Consider the following 22623-nt stretch of genomic DNA (forward strand, 5'->3'; position numbering starts at 1 on the left):
CACTTATGACAAATATAGGGAAACAATGTAATCCAATTGATGCCATGTTTTCGACTTTGGAATGAGCTGTATACTCATGCTACATGTGATATCTCCTGGTATGATGATAGGGCCTTTTGTCAGTGGGAGGTGGGTATGTATGTATGGGCCTGTCTGACAGGATGTCAGCATTGTCAGTCAGGTACAGTTGGCCCTGACTCAGGACATATATGAGTGTACACTGCTATTTATGACATAGCTGAAGGAAGTGTCATGGTTCTGTCTGGACTCCTTCACAGATAATCTTTCCAAAACACCGACAAACCTGAGAATTAAACTCCTGTTATACTCTTTTACAGACTTAACACCCTACTGATCCTTTTGGATCAGTCAACAGAGTATTTCATCATAATATCCTGGCATGTCCAAAGGTCGGTTTTGTGTGTACTCTCCAGTCCAGCTGGTGAATATGGGAATTTTGAGGCAATGTTACAACTGCCTTATGTACACAGACAACCCTCTCCTCCTCCCAACAAACTCAGATATATGTGGGAGATGCAACTATACAGACAAACACGAGGCTGAGCTCTCTTGACCCATGACTGGCACAGTCTATCAGGTGATGAAGGTAACCACACACACCACAAATCCAGTCTCACATAGACCTATAGCGACAGCAAACAAAATACATTACCACACAAAAACATACTCAGAGGCTCTAAATAATATCTGCCTAAGCAGTAGAGACCTCCAAAGCAGACACCCAAACAACTACTACCCCACAACAATACCCACATATTACATAGTTCACAAAGTCAGTGTGCCACACAGTCACTGCCCTTAGGGCTAAACAACACACCTAATACACTTGTAATAGGTGACTCTATTGTCAGACACACTGATGTCCCACTCACCAGGCTGAACAAGGAGATGGTCACTTTGAGCTGTCTGTTGGGTGCCAGGATCCGCCACATAACACATGCACTCAGGTCACTCCAAAGCAAGTACAAATATGGCTCCATCATTGTCCATGTTGGTGTGAATAACCTCAGATATTTCTCCCTGGACTACATGACAAGAGACATAGAGGAGCTCTCTGATCATGTAGCCCAGGCCAGTATGACCCTGACCTTGTGTAGCACGTTACCCTCACAACATATTATGGCACAGTAAACAGACAAACTGATCAATTTTAACAGCTGGCTAACGTATTGGTGTCATTCAAAGGGGATCCAGTGTCTGTCAGCCTGGGATGACATGCTTGACATGCCACATAGCTTTGCTAGGGATGGCTTGCACCTGTCACCCCTGGACTTTTGAATACTGGCTAAGGCTCTTGCCACCCCCATAGTGCCTTTTTAGGCAAGGCTGAAAAGACAAACCCACCTCCATAGACAATACAAGGTAAAAGAAGCTAAGGGTAATTCTGCTCAACACCAGATATCTAAACCTCAAAATGCACGCACTCAAGACTCTCCTCAGTATGGAGAATGTCGATATCTGTGCAGTAACAGACACCTGGTTCAGGCTCCTGAAAGCACCCCAGCACTACCAGGTTATACTTCATACCATGCTTTTCAGCCTCAAGACTCGGACCGACCAACAAAAATAGGGGTAGTATCCATATACATCACAGATACACACACCTCCAGGTTAGTAGCACTGCACGAAGCATCGGAGATTATACATGGGAAAATGACAGTGGGCAAAACTGCCTTTCAGTTTGTAGCCTGCTACAGACCACCCTCCCAAACTCAGGAACCCCACTTGGCTTTCCTGAGAACACTAGGGAATATGAAGGTCTCTCCAAACACCATTATATTGGGTGACTTCAACTACCCAAACATTGACTGGGAATACTACTCAAGCCCCAACACCCTTGCCCAATGGTTGCTAGAATTTATAAACTCAAATGCTATGGCACAACTGGTCACCACACCCACAAGACGGGAAAACATATTGGACCTGATCATCACCAACATGGAGACTCTATGTTCCACACCAGAGGTATACCCTTCATTGGTAAGGTCAGACCATACATTTATCTCACTGGACATCCATATCGTGTCCTAATCCCCATCCTAGGTAATTTTGGTGAAGAACTTCTCAATAGCAAATGTCACACTTCTCCAAACCGAGGTGGTATCCTTCAAAGACCCCGGGACAGTGGTAAATACAGCTCAGACCACTAAATCCTTTACAAACGCATTCTATGGACACCTACTGGAATGCATGGATCGGGCTATCCCAAATAAAAACAAGACTCACTCCTCCAAAGGCAGGGGACCTGTCTGGTGTACCCTGGCCATAAATAAGCTATACAATGAAAGGAGGAGGCTACTACATGATAGAGTGCAATCCCAAAAAGGGAAGGCATCTCTGATCAGTACTAGCAAGAAGCTACGATCACTCATGAATTCATATAAGACCCGCTTCAAAAGGAGAATTGCATCAAACACTAAGGACAATCACAAGGCCTTCTTTAGTTATGTCAGGAACCTGGGTGGCAACTCCCAGATATGCTGTGAGTTACTGCAAAATGACAAAAACTACACTGAACCCACAGACATTGCCAACATCCTGGCAAACAGGCTCAGTGCAAATGTCTCTCCCCCATCCCCCCTAAAGAGCAAATGTCTATCCGAACAGAGTGTAGCCTCCCTGACATCACAGATGAACAGGTGAGAGCTGCCCTCTCCAAAGCAGACAACACAGCATCAAGCCTGCATCTTACACGAGCTTCATGAAGAATGTAACCCTCACATTGTCACTGTTCAATATCAGACTTACTACAGGATATGTACCCAAGGAATGGCGTACAGCAACAGTGGTCCCGCTCCACAAAGGTGGTGCCACAATGGACCCTGGACACTATCGCCTTTAAGCCGAACTAGCCTGGTCTGCAAAGCTATGGAGCATATTGTCATGGAACTCATACACAAAGACAATGGGAACCTACAGACACTGGATCCTACCCAATTTGGCTTTGTTGAGGGCAGATCTTGCCTCTTGAACCTGGTCAAATTCTTTAAACAGTTACCAGGTCCATAGACATAGGGAAGGTAGTCCACACAGCCTACCTGGACCTCGCAAAACCCTTCGACACAATACCCCACTCAGGCATCATAAATAAGCTTACCAGCTTAGATATCAACACATATGTCACAAGATGGATTGCTAACTGGATCAGGGAGAGCACCCACATGGTCAGTATTGCAGGTGTCATGTCTGACTCTACACCAGTTACACGTGGCATCCCACAAGGCTCAGTCCTGGGACCTCTCTTGTTCAGTATATGTTTTTCTGACGTACAGGCTAACACAGGAGGAATATGGCTGCCCAAGTTCACAGATGACTGCAAACTGGATGCCATAATCGACTCTCCAGCTGGCACAAGCATCCTCCAAAAGGGTCTCACAGAGATGGATAACTGGTGCCAGAGCCATGGCCTACAGCTAAATGCCATTAAATGCATAGTCATCCCCTTTGGGAATAATGAAGTGCCCACACATTACCACATAGGTGGTAATCCATTAAGTGTGGAAGAAGTTATTAGGGACTTGGGGACCCGAGTAGATAGTAATCTCGCCTTTGACAATCACGTTGCCAAAGTGGTTAGACAGACCTTCTATATAGCCCAACTTATCCCAAAAGGTTTCACATGTAGATCAAGTGAGGTCATTGTGCCCCTATACTCATCAGGCCCATGATTGGATACAATGCCCCATTTGGGATGTACCTTACCCGACACCTGCAGCAACTGTAATGGCCACAAAATTACCTCATCAAGTGGATCTAGGGACTCACACAGATGCCCTGCGCAGTTCGGCTAAAGTAACACCAACTCTACTCAGTTGCTTACCGCCTACTTGGGTGCAATCTGTGCCTGATGTTTAAAGCCATGTCCAACCCAGAATTAATGGACATGCTCCACTTCAGGATATCTGAACCCCTTAGAGCTATACACTCCAGGGACTTAAACCGCAGCACAGATATTAATCGGATATGCTGGAGGGACAGATTCATATTCCAGAGGCTCCCCTCACTTTGGAATGAGATCCCAGTCCTGCATAGGCAGAGCCCCTCACTTACCCTCTACAGGAGAAATCTTGATGAGTGGATGGGTGATTGAATGTTTACCCCTGGGATCTCATCTGGGTCCCTGCTAGACAGAGGCACAATAAACTAAACATAACAGTGCTATCTTGTGTGACCTACTATTCACAGGCACAGTCTACTAATCTAACATGGTTACGAAAGCCAAACACATTCTGGCTAGGCTTATAAATGCCCTAGGGCAGATAGCCTAGTATCAACCTATGATAATGTTCGGAGTGCACATTGTTTATTGATGATACTGACTGCAGGTTTTTTATCTTCTTTGCTTTCCCACTTTCTATGAACAACCTAAGTATCTGAAGAACATATTTGATTATGACAGGGTTCCAATATATTATATATGTGTCTGTTGTCATATAACTGTGTGCACAAGGCAGACTGGTGAATAGTGAGAGGTTCCTTGGTTAACACATGCAGCTGCTGGATATGTGTGGCCCACTGCTGTACTCAGACATGGCCTAAGTGTGTAAGCATGCCCAGTGTGACCTTTTAGTATGTTGCTGTCTGAAGTCCACTACATTTGTTAATGTGTGTGAACATGACCAATATTAATATTTATACTATATGTGTGTTGAAAATCAGGTTCTATTTTTACTGCAGGGCTCACCTTTGTGTCATAACTTGACAGGGATTATGTTGTGCCTGCAGGGTTTCCATGAGATACTTTGCATAGACTTATCAACATTTCTTCACATTTCTTCATACAGGCTTACCAGTGAAATACTGTCATGGTTTAGTGGTTCAGTACTATGACTATAGTGCACAGTCTCCTGGGTTCGAGGCCTATCACTGCTTTATATTTTCATACTGAGCAGACCAGTAGAGCAAATATGAGCATGTTGGCTTTTGTTCAGCTATGCTCATCTTTGACCAAGCTTGTCCAACATTGCTCAGTGTTAACCAACATTGCTGAACGTTGCCCAATATTGCTCAACATTGACTAAAGTTGTGCTAGTTAGTGTGTGCAATTTTGTTTACATATACTAAATAGGGGTAAAAGCTGTTTAGCACTGCTTTATATTGCTTAACACATGGCAATCATGCCTCAGGTGGTGCTGCAGGGCTGCCTATGTCAGATGCACATACTACACTCCCTATACATGTTTGAAAACAGGTAGTGCAAGTTAGGCATCACTTTTACTATATGTGCGAGCCAGAGAGAGGTATCATTTCCAGGGTTCCTACTGGGCCAGTGTATGTGCTAGGCGTTGCCTCTTTGCCAAGGCCAAAGCATACTGGGTACGCCTCCTTTTACCTACTGGGGCAGGCTCAGTTCCTCCTCTGAGTCACTCTCTGCCTGTGATGGCCTTGGCAATGGTGGGGGGCTGTTTGGCCCTGGCCTATGCTGCTCCTGCTGCAGCTGTTTTCGCAGGATCATATTATGTAGCATAGCACATTCCATGACAATTTGGGTACATGTAGTTGGTGAGTACTGCAAGGCTCCACCAGATGTGTCCAGGCACCAGAAACATGACTTAAGCAGCCCAAACACATGCTCGATTACATTTCATGTTTGTGCGTGTGCCTCATTATGGTGTTCCTGTTCAGGTGTGTGTGCGTTTTTGATGGGTGTCATCAGCCACGGCTCCAGTGCATAGCCAGCATCCCCCACTAGGTGACCATGAGTGATGTCCCCATTGGCAAATGTCTGGTAAAGCTATGTCAGATGCCAGATACGGGAATCATGGTAGCTTCCAGGGCAGCAAGCACACACATTCAGTATTATGCCCTGGGCATCACACACAACCTGGCAGTTGATGGAGGGGAAGCCCTTGCGATTAAAGTAGACCCTACCCCGCTCTCCGGCTGGTGCTTTGATGCATATGTGCGTGCAGTCTATTGCGCCCACTACCTCAAGGTATTCTGCTATTTGCTGGAAAAGACATATATTGCTGGCCAATACCTCATGGGAATTGGGGAAATATACATGATCACCGACATGTGCTGACATGGCATCCAGGAACTGGTGCAGTACCCTGGATGCTGATGCCTGTGATATCCCCATCATATCACCAGTTGGTCTCTAGAAGGTACCTGTTGCTAATATTCTTAGACCAACAGATACCTTGGTTTCCACTGGGATGGGTTCCCCTCTGTTGGTTCACTGTGAGAGGCGTGGCCTGCACAGCTCAACAATTTGCTGCATGAGGTCTCTGTTCACTCTATAGCACTCCACTATCTCCAGCTCATGTAGCCCCTGATAGGTTACCCTGGGCCTCTACACTTTTTTCCGTCTCCTCACTGGGGGTTGTCCAGCAGCTTTCACATTGTCACCACCCTCAGCATGTTGCATATGTTGCCTTATAACAGCAATGGCAGCCCCTAACTTTTTTTGTCTCAGTAAAGCTTTTTAAGTTTTCACTTCTCCTACTTTACTGCAGTGTTGCAGTGTCTCTGAGGTAACCATGGTGGAAAGTTGTTTACAGAGTTTTAAGTGCTGGGCTGGGCTAGTGTACTGCCTGTGTAATTGCCTGATTCTGATTGTTTTCACCTGCTAGCTCTGCTAGTGCTCTCTGGTTAACTTCCTACTATTTGTTGTGCTTCCTCTTCCCCTTCTGTTTCCTCTGGGGGGCAGCGCCACGCACACAAGCGCAAACACGCTCACACCAGCTCACACACGCGCACACATGCATACACGGACTAAAACTTGCTTATTCTTGCTAAAACGCACGCACACAGGCGCATACGCACTTACACACATTTCAACAGCCTTAGACATGCTTACTCCGGCTTAGGCGCGCACACACAGGCACACACGCGCGCACACAGTCTTACTCGGATATGGTAGCGAGAACCCACGTGCAAACACATTACAAGAACTTCAACAAGAAACTTTAGTGTTATCCACGGCATACACCTTCAATTTCTTGCTTTTAACTAGGGTAGCTGTTGACACACCTCTTCCAGTGATGAGTAACTGACAGCAAACACATGCCACTCTGCTCCAATGAGCTTCACTTCTTTCATACATACCCCCCTCGTGATGTCACCTATCTTCTACTCTGATACTCCCCTTATCCTACTCCTACACTCCACTGACTGTGCTCATTTGCTATGTAAACTTGGGATTCACTATCCTTACCCTCATTTGCATAGGATTGCCTACTAATGCTTGGTTACATCTCTTAGACTGAGCTTCCCCCCTTAGCAACCTCTACTTGGTAGCCATGTTGTCTTCAGCCTGCCATTCCCTTGTATTGTAAATTAGGAATTACAATAAAATCTATATTTGTGGATTTTAATTATTGGTTTTCTGGTTTTTAGAGCACAGCACATTTACGTGGCGCTGCGCTACACTTAAACTTCGGAGATCGGGATAAAAAAAATTATTTTATTTTGCATTGGTGAACATTGCCAATGGCTGTATTTTTGGCTATTGGCATGCTTCCTCAACTGGATGCATCCTTTTTTTGGAGCTGTCACTGCTCCGTTTTGCTATTTGCAGAATGGTGCTCAGTTGTCAACGGAGTACATTTCTGCAAATAACACTACTCTTAGTCGGACAGGTTCGGGGTTTCCTGGATCGCAAATTTATCTAATTTGCATAGCTTTCACCTGCAGTTGAGGTCATTTGCATATCCTAGCCCTGTCCGTGTAAGAGTCGTTTTAGGAGCTCTCTTGCACGCCCCTACCAGCTGTTCCTGGATCGCTCGGCAGACATGTTGGCTGCATGGTGTCTTACTCTACTCTTAGACTCCATGCAAGCCTTCGTGAATCTGGCTCAATGACTTTTATATCTGTGTACGACTGATAAGAAATTTGAAGTTTTTAATGGCTCATGACAATTTATCAAGTAATTTTTTTAAGGAATCCTGATGAATAATTTGTAGAGCAGTGATCTAATGTACCTTCAACAGCTGCACACAAGAAAAATAAGAGGGAATTTAATAAATTCTACATGGCCTTTTGTACCGTATATGCACCGTGCGACCCTGCTTACACAAAAGTAAGCAGGTTTTTCAATTCAGTAAGCACTGCTGGGCGGCATGCATGCACACCAACACGGGAAGTTCCATGGCATGCAAATCACCTTATAAGTAGGCAAATCTCATGCAAATGAGGCAGGAAGAGTGACCCAGCAAACAGATAGGCAGCTCTGCAGACCCCGTGTCAGTATCCGTAGTGCTGACTGCGTGATTGGCTATGGAATGTAGACAGACAAAAGGGGCTGAAAAATGTAGATAGATGGACAGTAATGGCATACCACAATTAGATATGAGAAAAAACATCCTCTTTGTGTCTCAAACGTTAAAGAAAATATGTTAAAATAATATTTATTTTTAATAATCTGGCCATGTTTGTCATGGCAGACTGCAGTGCGCAAACATGCCTTTTAAAAAAAAAAAAAAAAAACAAAAAGAAATGTGGAAAAAAAATTAATATTATGTGACAGAAATGTATTACAGGACCCTAAATGGAGTATCTACAATGGTGCACTGGTGCTGCTGCTTTGAAGCATGTAGTTTCCAGGTTGGGAGCACGAATCCCTATGCAAATGAAGGGGAGTTACTAAATAGCATAATGAGGTAATTGTGTCCGCATATCCCTTCTGTGTAGGCAGAGAACCATGTTGGTGTTCACATAGGAGGTAGCTGACATCAGGACAGGGTGTGTCCAATGACTTCTAAGCTGATTTCAGTTTAGCTATACCTGTTTGCGAGGTATGCCACCATGCTGAGCGTGGAAGTCTAGGGTGTGTGTGCACTAACTTCTAAGCTTTGTTTACCCAAGGGAATGTGTTTCTGCATGGTTATGCGGTGCACTGCCATGCTGAGTTCAGAAGTCTTGGGGGTTGTGCACTGACTTCTAAGCATTGTTTACCTATGGGGTGGGCATTTGCGTGGCATACCGCAGTGCTGACAGTATGCAAAAGTCAATGATATATTAATTAATTTGACCCCTGTTTAACTTAAACTAGGGCCAGTAAATTATGTTAATGATGTACTTTGCAGGTGGAATGCAACATAGGTAGTCAATTACACAGTCAGCACCTACAGTAGAGCACAATAAAGTATGCATACACCCTGCAATCTGATTTTTCCCCTGTACTCTGCACCATTGGAGTACAGACTTAGGAATTTTAACTGAGAAAATGCTAGGGTCTGCTGCAGGTCTGCTACATCAGTATGTGCTAAATGCTGAAGTCAATGCAGCGACTGTTGACAATAGGCCTAGGCAGAGAAGTAGAAGAGTGTTGAGGCCCAGGGTAACCTTCCGGGAGCTACATGAGCTGGAGATTGTATAGCTCTTCAGGGTGGACAGAGACATACTACAAGAACTCACTAAGCTCTGCTCTCTCAACTCACATCCAGTGCCAACAGAGGGGAACCCACCCCAGTGGAAACAAGTATATGTGTAGCCCTTAGGATAATAACCAGAGGAACCTTCCAAAGACCAAATAGGGACATGATGGGGATCTTACAGGTATCAGCATCCAAGGTACGCCACCAGTTCCTGAATGCCATGCTGCCAAATGCCAGTGAGCACATTTTTCCCCCCACTCCTGAGGCAAGGGTCAGCAATATGCAATCCTTCTACTGTGTAGCACACTACCATGAGGCACTGGGTGTCATAGATTGTACTCATGTACACATCAAGGCACCACCATTGAGGAGGGTAGAATCTACATCAACCACAATGGGTATCACTCATTCAACTGCTAGGTCATGTGCAATGCCCAGAGCATTATCATAATGTGTGTGCTGGCAGCCCTGGCAGTTATCACGACCCCTATATCTGGCATGCATCACAGCTGTACCATATGTTTGCTAGGGGAGACATCCTACATGGCCATTTACCTGGGGATTCTGGTTACACACTGGAACCATGGATGATGACATCCATCCAGAAATGCACACACACACCCATGAAAGAACACCATAATGAGGCACACTCACAAACTAGGAACATCAAGAAGTGTGTGTTTGGGCTGCTGAAATCATGGTTCCAGTGCTCTGATATATCTGGTGGAGCCCTGCAGAACTCTCCAGCCACATGTGTACATATGTTCACAGTATGTGCATTGCTACGCAGTATGATCCTGCGGAAGCAGCTGCAGCAGGATCAGCAAAGGGAAGGGATATACAGCCCCATACCAGTATCTACATCACAACAGCCACAGTTACAGGAGGACTTGGAGGAGGAGCCCCCTGATGATGTCCCTGTAGGCAGATGTAGGTGTGCTCAGTATGCCCTGGCAATGGCTAAGAGACAATGCATAGCACATTCACTGACAACCTAGGGCCCTAGGGACTGACATCTTACTCTTAATCACATACATATATTAAAATAGCTGATGCCTGGCAACCCACACAATCTTACCTATCTACGTATTAGCTGTGCACTGCTTGCATCACACAGAGTCAGCCCTAAACTACAGTTCTGTCAACTACTGCATTTGCAAGGTAAGTCTCTAACCTAAACAATAATTGTAAGGATTACTATAATATGGTATTGTATGTATGGATCTGCCACTGTTATGCAAGGAAATATAGTGGGCTGTTTGGACAGATGTAACATCCACGTGGGACTACAGATACCCAATCCAATACTATATGTTCCTTAATATTCATTAGACCTCATGGTTGGAATATTCTCTACATCAGGCAAGGGAGATGTTAAACTGTGGGCTCAGATAATATCTGGACTGCTGTCTATCCCAGCTGATCATGGGCTCTTTTTCCGCTACCCTCAACACAGCAGTATTCCCATATAACTGATTTAACAGAAAATCAGTGGGTCTATATCACCTAATCAAAAGCTGATAACTCCGAAGCACAAAACTGCGAACTTCAAACTTCGAAAGCTGACAACATTGAATCCACCCAAAAAAACTCTAATTACCCCCCACAAAAATTCTCTATGCAGGGGACAAGCCCCCCTGCACCCCCCACACCCCCTGGTATTTAAATATACCAACTCCGAGATCACACTACAGTGCAGTAAAGGAAAATCTTCCCTTCCAGCACTCTATGGCGATCTCCAACCTACGGTTCAACGTTTTTGGATTTTGAGGTTTGAAGTTCGGAATTTTGTGCTTCGGAGTTATCAGCTTTCAAGCTTATGATATAAACTCAAAATAAGCAATGGTATATCAGTGGACCAGGCAACTTCAGGGCTGTAACATAGAAATTGATCACACATTGTATGTCTTACTTCATGCAGGATAACAACGTACATATTTATGTTTTTGTTTGTGTGATAAATGACTCCTCTCTGTCCAGCTACCTGTGTGGCTCAATGGACTAGGGGAGCTAGCATTTGTGATAGTGTTGATGGTTCTAATCTGGAATTACTCACATATTTTGCATAGGAGGTATAATTATGTCAATGTTTTCATAGACTGCCATACCTCTTAACCTCTAAGTGTGAGAAATATGGTGAAAAGACAGAAAGATTGGGGGACAAAGGCCCGAACATAGGGACAGAATTTAAATATTGTTTCCATAAATCTAGAAAGTTGCTAGAATAAAAGGTGTTGCATTAGTACATATTTTCTGAAGGATAAAAAGTCTGAAACATAAATATTTGTCTTTATTTAATATTATTTAGTGATGTCAATATTCAATAATGTACCAGAAAACCACAAATCTATGAGGAACAGACCAAACATACGAGGCAAAACTTCTGGACATTCTGTGAAAATCTGGGCAGTTGAGAGGTATGCAGACTGTCAGTCTGTGTGTGATGTAACATTATTAACCTCAGTCACATACTGTATTAAGTACAGCAGCAAGCTGGGGAATGCCGTGGACATTTTGAGTGAAGTGCAGTACTACGGAAACAGGGGTAGATGTTACTAACTGTAACATACAAAACCCTGGACTAGAGTACAGGTAGCTGTGGCCTGGAGTCACTTTATAAGTACTGACAGTCCTACTAGGAATGCCTATACACTTAGTTAAAATGAGAGCAATTCTGTTGCCCCTTCATCAAAGTGACCTGTTACATGTAACATACAGATGTATATATATATATATATATATATATATATATATATATATATATATATATACATATACATCTGTCACTATCTCTCTCTCACATGCATAATATATCTATCACTATGTAGTGTCAAATAGATATATACCGATATATATATATACATATATATATATATATATATATATATATATATATATATATATATACATATAGCTATATATATTAAAATGATACATAGACTCTCCCCATATATCTACATAACACATAATGCATATCATACACACACACGGCTACATTTATATATGTATCCCTGTTATATACAGAAGTATGTGTGTGGATGTCTGTATTGTCCTACATTAACTAAAAATGTTGAGTAAATCTGCACTATCACAAATCCATACTGTTGCTCAAAGGATCCAAACTAAGGGTGCAACAGTACATATTCCACTAACCTACAGTCCCCTGTACACCCTGGATGTCATCACATAGACAGACACAGGTGAGCAAGTGGTATAATGTATAATGTTGTCAACATATACATGGACAGGGCGCATTGTTCCTGCCCACAGGTTTGCCTATCTAACTGCAAGCAGCTGCATATGGACATACTGGTAACTGTACACACATAGCTAGGATAAAACATTTATCTCACTGTGAGGATACTAGATGCAGATAACAGTATGAAGCAATATCACTCTGCAGGCCACATATGTGGTTTATCACAAGCCTATTTTGTGTAATGCACAAGTACTGTGCCTGCAATCACTTATACAAGAGACTTAACCTGTGGCACATGTGATAAGTACTGTGAGCTATAGCATATAAAACTAGATAGGTGGGGGATCTAATCTCACTCTAACCCATGTGTGTGTGTGTTTGTGTGTGTGTGTGTGTGTGTGTGTGTGTGTGTGTGTGTGTGTGTGTGTGTGTGTGTGTGTGTGTGTGTGTGTGTGTGTGTGTGTGTGTTTCTTCCAGCAAAACAACACACATGCCTTCATGGAATATCTACCTGCAATGGTTATGCACCTTTTGTGCCTGTAACTTGCTGCTGCCTTCCAAACTGCCCTCTTCTACAAGGTCTGATAATGTCATCCACCTTAATACTACCAGCTGATAGTGTCATATCATACTTAAGATGTGTCACTTGAGATAAGTACCATGAGCTATAATGTATAAGACTAGATAGGTAGGGAATCTAATCTCACTCCAATCCACTTTGTGTATGTCTATATATCCATATGACAAAACTTTGATAACCTTGGTAACTTAGACATAGGTAGGGTTTTGCAGTGTTTTATTTATAGTGGGTGATGTGGCCCACCACAGGACTGACCATAACAAGGCCTGCTTATGTCATCAAGCATAATATGTCCTAAACTGATAGTACTAGCAGACATGAGGTGTGTTGCATGCAACACGTACTGTGAGCTGTAGTATGTACCATTACATAGTTAAGTGTTCACATCTACATACAGTCAACTTGCACTACATGTGTGCCTTGGCATGTCCTGTACTTAGTGATTGGAAGTGGTGCTAGTCTCAATGTAGCCATGTTTGTGTGTAAGTCTGCTAGACCATTCTACATCATGTTATTGAACCATAGGACATTTGAACTGAACTATACTAATGGCCATACAGCCCTCATAATCATAAACATCTTCATACCTGTAGTTATGGGATCAACACAAATTGCCCCAGTCCAAGAGAGACACAGGCAGATGCCCTGTGTTGAGATGACAGTCACCCAGCCAATCAATCAGATGGCATGTGCTGAGGTGCACTGAGGTGCTCTGTTTGCCATTAGGCAGGGTTTTGTTTCAAGGGTGTGTTCCAGTCTGCTAGACAAATCTCTCCCACAAGCATGTAGTACAAATGTCACATACTAGGTTCATGTCCTTACAGTTAGTCATCCATGTAGTATGCTTCCTACAGATAGGTAACATATGCAGTTAAGTAGGGTCAAACATTCCCCTGTATGCAAGCCACAGATAATCTCTGAATAGTCTATATGCCACAGGCAACAATGAGACTCATTGCAAACGTTGACCATTGAACACATACTGAAGATGAGAAGTGTTCTTGTTAGGAACCATACTGTTGTGTGCAATTGCCAGTACTGCTTGGAAAGGTATGTCAACAAATGGCCATTGCACTCAGATATTGGCATGTTGAGGACGTGGAGGTTATGAGTATGTCACTTACTGGTGACTGTGGCCTTAGCTATGCCACATGATCCATGCCATACCACTGTAGAGACATGATGATCTGAGGCACATTAGGTGTAAACATGTGTGGCCAGGTCTGTGTGCCCAGTTCTTTCACCCCTGAGTATGTACAGCACATCTTGCGATTGATGTGCTACTTACCAGGTACATAGATCTAACTGATGGAAATGATACTACATATATATTTTCTTGGAGTTTATGGCTATTAGTAGGTCAACAGGCATGTGTTCACAATACCTTCTTGCAGGATTGTGACATACCACTGAGACTCTATGAGTGCTCACAATTTGCAGGCTTCAGCCAACATTATTAGCTACAGTCATTCAGTACTCACATGTATTGTGGTTAAATTGATTCCAAGCAGTAGAGGACCCAAGACTGCACCCTGTTGAACAATGCTGCTTACAGATCAGGTATTGGAGGTGGATGTCTCTATATTGCGTATGTGTGCCATCATTGAGCCACTTAGTGACTCCTACAATGACAGTATTGCTGATGCCTAAGTGGGTTCTTTGTATATGTTGCCTGATCAGGGAACATAGTCAGATGGCTTGGCTCAGTCCAGGGGTTGTACATCCTGATGTACCCTCACCCAGGTCCTTGGTGACTGCCTTGGAAATGCCCACCACATGTAACACTCATGCTCCGCCTGTCACATGTCCAAACTGTGTACAGTCAACTGTGTCTAGATCGCATACATGTGTGCTGATCAGTTCCATGATAATTTCCCATATGGGCATACAGATATGAATACTTAGACAAAGAGTTCTATAGTTATGTTGGTCAGTGGATGCACCACCTCTGTACAAGCGTATGACAGTTGACATTTCCCACTCAGCTGTGGTGTGCAGCCAGTGGTGTCAGTATGATTGCAAGGGTTTCCCAATGGTGTTAGCAGTCCTTGTCAGATCACATGTGATATGCAGCCTTGAATGTTAGTATGTGCAATAGATGCTGTGTATGGTCCATTGAGAGGCCAGTTACAAACCGCTCTGAAAATATGGAAGTTATGGGACAGGTTGTAGGAATGTCATGTGTCACATGTGGTGGAGACAAGGGAGTGTAGTCAACACAGACAGTGTGAGTGTACTGGTTAGGTATGAGTACAGACCCATCATATATAGCATCATGTCATCTGAGGTCAGTGACAATCTGGACCTATTGTTTCAGGCTACACATACAACTACACTGTGCGTTGTGGTTCTGCTTTGTGTGGGTGGCTAATGTTGTCACTTATCACGTCTACACATCACAACAACACTATGTGCTTCATTTAGCTGAGAAGGTTGTGCCTGCATGTTAGGAGGACAGCCACACCCCAACTGTCACACAGCAATGTCCACCTGTTATTGCACAACCTGCTAAAGGCAGTTGTCTACCAGTCAGGTTTGCAGAGCCATGATGAGCCTGTGTCCCTCCTGTCCCATACAGCCAAGGCCATGCAGTTGTAATGCTGGTGACATAAGGCAGGGGTGTAGAGCTCTGCATACCCGCTTGTCCCATCTGAAGGGGATGCACACTCACGCTATTTCAACCATCCCACAGGAGGTAATAAATGGCTTTATGTATATGTCTGTAGTGTCTGCAAGGGGGGGGTATGTGCTGGTAGTTCCAAAGAAAATGATCTGTGGCCAGATCCCACCAGGTAGGAATTTACACTGGGGGGCTGTAGAGGTCACCCATATTGGTAAATACATGATGCAATATGGTAGTTCCCCATGTGGGGTTGGCATGGCATTGCTTCAGGGCATTGTAGGTAAGGACCTGGACCATCCTTTGGGCAAGTGAGCCAGAGCATGACTAAGCAACACAGTATGTACATATTACACTTCCCTAATGTATTTGCCTCTGCTCTGTACAGACACCTTGCATGACTCTTTTCTTGCAACATGCTGGAAGAAACTGCAATAATTACTTGCACAGAGGATAACTAGCATGTAGTGCAAAGCAGTGTCCCTGGATCTGTGAGTTCTTGTCACCTGAAATGCCATGATAGGGGTTATCATGGATATGAGGACTAACACTGTCAAACATCTACTGACACCGGACCAAACACCATTACCTTTGCTGAAGGCCAGATCATGCCTACTGACTGTAACTGGTGGAGCCCATTGACTGTTACACTATGCAATGGATGTCGGACATACGGCTCACTCCACTAACCATTGCCTGACAGCATGTATGACAATATTAGGCTAGCAGGCCATGCTGGAAACATGTACAGAGTGTTATGTCAGCTGGTGGATAGGCAAGTGTCTGACAGTCATACTCAGGGAACATAGCATTGGGAGACCTATGCTGCAATGATGCCAGTCATCAGTGGAGTTCATTATTGGCATACCTCTTCTACCTATTTCCTCTCTGCAGTCACAGCCACTGTCACTGACCTCTGACTGAGTACATTAGCAGGTGAGTGCATATCAGGAGCTGTCACAGAATCCCACACAGAACTAACAGTAATCCAGGAAGGCCTAAGACACAGTCAGTTGTTGTTTGAGCAACTAGTAATGACTAAATGCCAGTGACTGTACAATACTATCCTGTGGGGAATCATCCACCCCTGCAAAATATTGCAGTGTCCACACACCACACACAGCTGAGACATTACACATGGAGTTAAGGACACAGAGAGTAATGTAGCCTTTGACTTTCACTGGTCAGAAAGATGTGGGGATGCATTCATTCTTGTTTTTATGTTACATTTGTTGATCGAGAGTGTCCAGCTGAGCTATTGCCCTTTTTCAGTGGAGGCCTGGGGAGAAAAGCTCCAAAGATATACAATGCAATAAAAATAGCAATACAGATACATTTCAAAGATGTAGTTGGCCAGCTACACAATTTTGCCCTTTTCTCCACTGTAGTGCAATCTTGGAGTTGCTATATTTAGTTAGAGGGGGTGTGGAGGGATGTTGGTCTCGGTTGATTTAGTTTCTTTGGGTTGTGGGGCAAGTATTTGTTTGACCTTTTAGTATTTAGTGAATCACGGAAGTGCAGTTCGCTGAATGCATGTCAATGATTCAGTGTTTGCTGTTATGGCATTTCAATGTCATAATATAGACCCGTTATACACATATGAACCTATGGAGCCATGCACTTATAGTGCTGCACCTTGCTGAAGACATATTTCTGCTGTGCTGACTTGCCATCCTGTGCTGCTTTATTTCCGCTGTGTATCCATAAGCTATCCCAACAGACTTCTGTAACAGAAACAGGATCAGCACCATGACACACCTGTCATTGTGTAACTATACAACCAATACAACATCATGCAACATGAGATACACAAATTTATGTGGCATACTCATGACAAATGCCAGCACACTGCATTACATAAGTACATGTTAACTAATATAGTCACTCTGAGCATCAGACATATAGCTTCATTTCCCTGCATTGATGGTGAGGATGACAGGGATGTGCACAGATATCATCACTTTCCAAGGGTGCTGTGTGGGGGTGCAGGAGTCCTAGGCTGGCCCAAATGGTTGACAGCATGTGTGATTGAGTCAGGAAGGGGAGCATGTAAGCTGAACCATGGAGAGGTGCCGTGTGTGTCCGTAGGTGACCTGCATTTGACAGTGGTGTGTGAGTGTGTGCACGTATACAGTCAGGTTCAGTGCTAGCCCTGCATGTGTATATGTTGGACAACTTTGGACCATAAATGGTAGAGTTGACAGTTCATGGTCTCCCACCTTGAACATGGGAACTGGCTCTACCAGGAGTTGCACTGGCACCTCTATACCCAAGGTCAGAAGCAGTGCTAGTACCTGATGGTGACTGCTGTCTGCTGGGATCATATCCCCTACAGGGCCACCGAGGACCATGAGCCCATGGCCTGTCACATCGTAGTGTGGACAGCTCACTCCCCTCTGTAGTGCTGGATGTACTGCCACTACAGGAACATGATTGTGCATGACTATGTGGACTCTCAGCAGATGGGGTTGCTGACCTACATCCATGGGTCCAATGCTCAACTCCAATGATATATTCCAATACAATGTGTGATCCAAGACAGACACTCTCTCAGCCCACCTTCTGTCCACTGCATCAGTGAACCTCTCCATGGTGTCCCCAGTGTGGTGGAGGCAGTCATGGATGTCAGATTGTTTTGCAGCCATAACCCTAAGCATACATCTGGTGTTCTGTTCAGAACATGCCTGCGCCTCCATGATGGCCTGAAACATGCACCAAGTGACTCATGATGTTACACCTGAAACAGGTGGTGGATGGACAGCAGACCTCCGACAAGCACCCCTGTCAATCCACCTATGTGTGACCTCATTAGCTCTCTGGCTATGGCCAGTGTCTACACTCACTGGAGCCATAGTTGCCGCATTTTCCTGTTCAGTGTCCCCGTCCTCTGACTGTCCAGGGACAGGGTATGTGTGGGCATACAGACTGTGTGCAGTGACAATGAGGGTAGAAGAGGGATGTCTACCTCTGGGATAGATTCAGCCCCTGACACCGCACCTGTGATTCACTGTGGCCACCATCATCATCAGAGTCTGAAGAGACACTGACGTCAGGTTGGCAGGGGACAGACAGCAACCCTCATGGTCACCTGCAATACGAAAGCAAAAAGCAGTACATTAGTACCTGCACTATTGTGTATGAAAAATCCACCAAGACTCATAATAACAAAGACCGACAACTGGATTAATGATCAAACATATTTATTCTCACCCTTCATTCACAAAGGACTTCCCCGGAACAAATACAAGTTCAACTCAAGACCTTTATAGCAATAACTTGAAGTAAATCAAGTACAACTTAACCAGTAATATTTACCTTTTAGTTAATCAATATGACAATATACTTGAAAAAACAACCCAGAAAAACCCAGTACAATTATCTTAAAAATATATGGAAATACACATTTCACTGTCTAATTTATTTACATTCAACTTGTTGTTTTTTTAAAAGGCATTTTAGATACTTTGCCTCATTTAAACCAGGAGACTTATCTGCTCTTAACTGTAACTGCCAAAGTGCTTCTTTTTTGTCAACTACACTCCTGTGATAATCCCTCTAAGATCCTTAGGTACGTGTTCCAGAATGGAAAATAAAAACATTCCACACCATTTACACACAAAATTATGTTTACATAAGGCATTATTCTGTCCCTTAAGCATACTAGAATATACATGTTCCTTAACAAAATAGTGTCATGCTTACCATGAGTAGAACCACAGCCTTGAGCAATACTTGATGGACCTGGGAAAAGTTGAGGGTGGGGTAATATCAGTACCACCACATGTTGCAGCACAACCAGGCAATACGTCCATAAAGCAGACATTTACAGTAGCTACTGTGTTATTTGTTGTTTTAGTCACATTCTGAGTATGAGAGTATAACTGAGGTTAACCCCCCAAAGAGAAAAGGCCTGACACCCACGTAAAAGTATCTACAGTCTGACACACTGACTGCTACAGAAATACAATATTGATCACAGTAAGCTTACCTGCATGCTCCTGGGAGCTATTGTATGTGCCTAGGTTCACCTGGAATTCCTCAGTGGCCAAGAGTGGTGGGTCTGCTGCAGGCCCTCCACCAGTGACACCATGATCCCTGGTTACATCTGCTGCCCTTCGTCTTGCAGTATTTATCATGTCTGTTGCACAGTGTCAAACCTGCCCATATGTCCTGCTCTGCTGGCCCATACCATTCACATCACGGATAAGGTCTGCCCACAATGCAAGTGCTGTTCCCTGCTTTGTCTCCCTCTGGACAGTAGGATGTGATGATGTTTCCTTAGTCCTTTCAGTATAATTTCATTCTCTTTATCAAAAAAGGATGCATAGCATCTACAGTACATAATTCCTGAAAGACAACAAAAGGACAACATATTACAGGATCACATATGTGGATATATACTATGTACAGATACAGCAAGGCCAACATGGCTAGTACTATCCATTGCTTGCTCACCCATGTCATACTCCACAGTGTGCAAACAAACTAAGTGTGTGGATACAACTGAGATAGAAGCAATAGTCAAGTATTCCCATGTGTGCCATGACAGCTATTGCTGTATTATCATACACCTAACATTCAAGTCTGCTGTGGTGTGTCCCCTATGGCTAGCCCCTCAATAATATATCATGCGAACAATGCCGCACAAATAGTAGTGTGCTATTACAATGATTATAAAGGGACAGTTTAACAAGACCAGTGTGCCACGATGAGAAAAGACAATGCCCCCTTGATGTTTTGGACATCCCGTGTAGGGGTAAGACAGCAGGAGATCAATGATATGTCATTATCACAGGTCTAAGACAGGCTTAATGCTGCAATCCATATTCCACATAAGTCTATTCACCCATTTGCAACCTGTAGTACACAAATCATTTACATACCTGATGGAGTGCGGTACTCCTCTGTTGATATGTGGTGATAGTATAGTTGCCACAATGGCATGCTCTGTGTGCGGAAGGTCTCATGCAGAATGGTTACCCATAGCCAACTGCTTGCCTTCTAAACATGCTTCCCATCATCAGGTGATTGCCTCTAAACCAATCTGTGGGTCTGAAATGCTAATTGCAGCCAACATAGCTGATCTGCACTATCATCAGCCAGTGACATGCAAACACTGTAGAATATATAAAGCCTTCATTCAGATTATGACCCCTTTCTTATATATAGTGTTGGACATTACTGGGGTGAGGAGACTACATGGATATGAGGGTAGGTCTGCAGCAGATACCTTTACATAGAGATGGGTGTGCTACAGGCCATAGCTACTGCTGCAGGTAACAGGCATAGGCAGAGAGTGTGAACACTTTTTAGGACAACAAGCTGTAAGAGTAACTGTGTGAGCTATGTCAGCCTTGTTGTAGAGCCAGGCCCAGAATGAGAGTACCTTCTATACTCCAATGAAGGCATGTGTTTAAGGTAAGTATGTTAGGCAACAGTATCAGTAACAGACTACTAGGCAACATGTTTGGTGTGTCCTTGAGCAAGATGCAGTGTGTGTGTGTGTGTGTGTGTGTGTGTGTGTGTGTGTGTGTGTGTGTGTGTGTGTGTGTGTGTGTGTGTGTGTGTGTGTGAATATGTTCACCATTTGGGTAACTGCTGCCAGGCCATGTTTTACAGTCTGGTAGTAATCTACAGCTTGTATGACAGCAGTCCTTGTTACAAGCAGGGACTTCAAATGTGAATGTTCATTGTTCAGCTGTGGTAATCTGCACTGTGAGTCTGAGAGGATTGTGTGGTGCACTTTGATATTAGTGGTCCTCATTTACAGTATTACTGCATGACGTGACAATTTATGCACATATAGTTTTACTACCGGGATACATAAAGTGTGTTCCTACCTGCAGGTCTGTGACTTCCATAAGTTAAAAAGGAGTCAATTCATTTGAAATGCATTGTGTTGATAAAGAGTGCATGACTCAGTCAATAATTTCTGGCTTCACAATACTGAAAATTCAGTGCTACACACCACTGGATTTGAATCAGGACTGCCTGTGGCAAAATGTACTTTTATGAGGCATTTAACAGACAGAGCTACTGAGTCACTGCTGCAGCAGGTGTATTTGCAAGATATATGTGCACACATACAGGCTGTGGCAATCATGTTGTACATCCATCAGTATGTGCAAGGCTTTATATGGTTGTATTTCTGCACCAGGCTCCCAGTTGCACATGTATTTTGACATTAATGTCTTAGATGGTGTCTTTCTACATGTAGCTGATAAAAGGGCATATGTACCTGCTATCAGAGGCCTCACTCACATCCATTATTATGCCTCTGGATTTCTAGTAGTGCACTATTGCACCATAATCCCAGGTACACTCCCATTTCTTCCATTACTTTTTATTCAAATTTGCGTAGCACAGTATAGTGCACAGCTCCACTGAAACATGCTTAATGACTATAACTGGCAAGTACTATGTTTTTTAAAGCATCTGTTTTAAGTAAGAGTTGCTTGGCATGGCAGGTTAATGTAGTGGTCTGCAGGTGTGATGGTCTCTGGTTCAAAACATGGGACAGGTGTTTATTTTGTAAATAAAGTTCTATTTAGCTGAGCTTAGCAAAACTGCTTGATGCAACATGCCTCTCAGCATCAAGCTAAAAAAAATTAAAGAAAAGAAAAATGGGGAGATAGGAAAGTGGTGAAATGAGGTGCAAGCAGGGGAAAAATATAATGGAAGGCAGGTGCGCAAACCAGCTAAGCAGAGTTGAACAGTGTGAAAACTCGCACAACCATAGTTTTAGCAAAGCTTAGCACTGTGCAAACATTTCTAGCCATTAGCATGTTTATGCAGTGCTTAGCATGGTTGAGCAGTGCTTAGCAGTGCACAGCAGTGCCACATTTCAAAATATTTTTATTAAATTAAACAAAAATAGTACATT

The sequence above is a fragment of the Protopterus annectens genome, chromosome 1.part2, assembly GCF_019279795.1.
Source record: "Protopterus annectens isolate FY-2018-M chromosome 1.part2, PAN1.0, whole genome shotgun sequence".
Classification (NCBI taxonomy): domain Eukaryota; kingdom Metazoa; phylum Chordata; order Ceratodontiformes; family Protopteridae; genus Protopterus; species Protopterus annectens.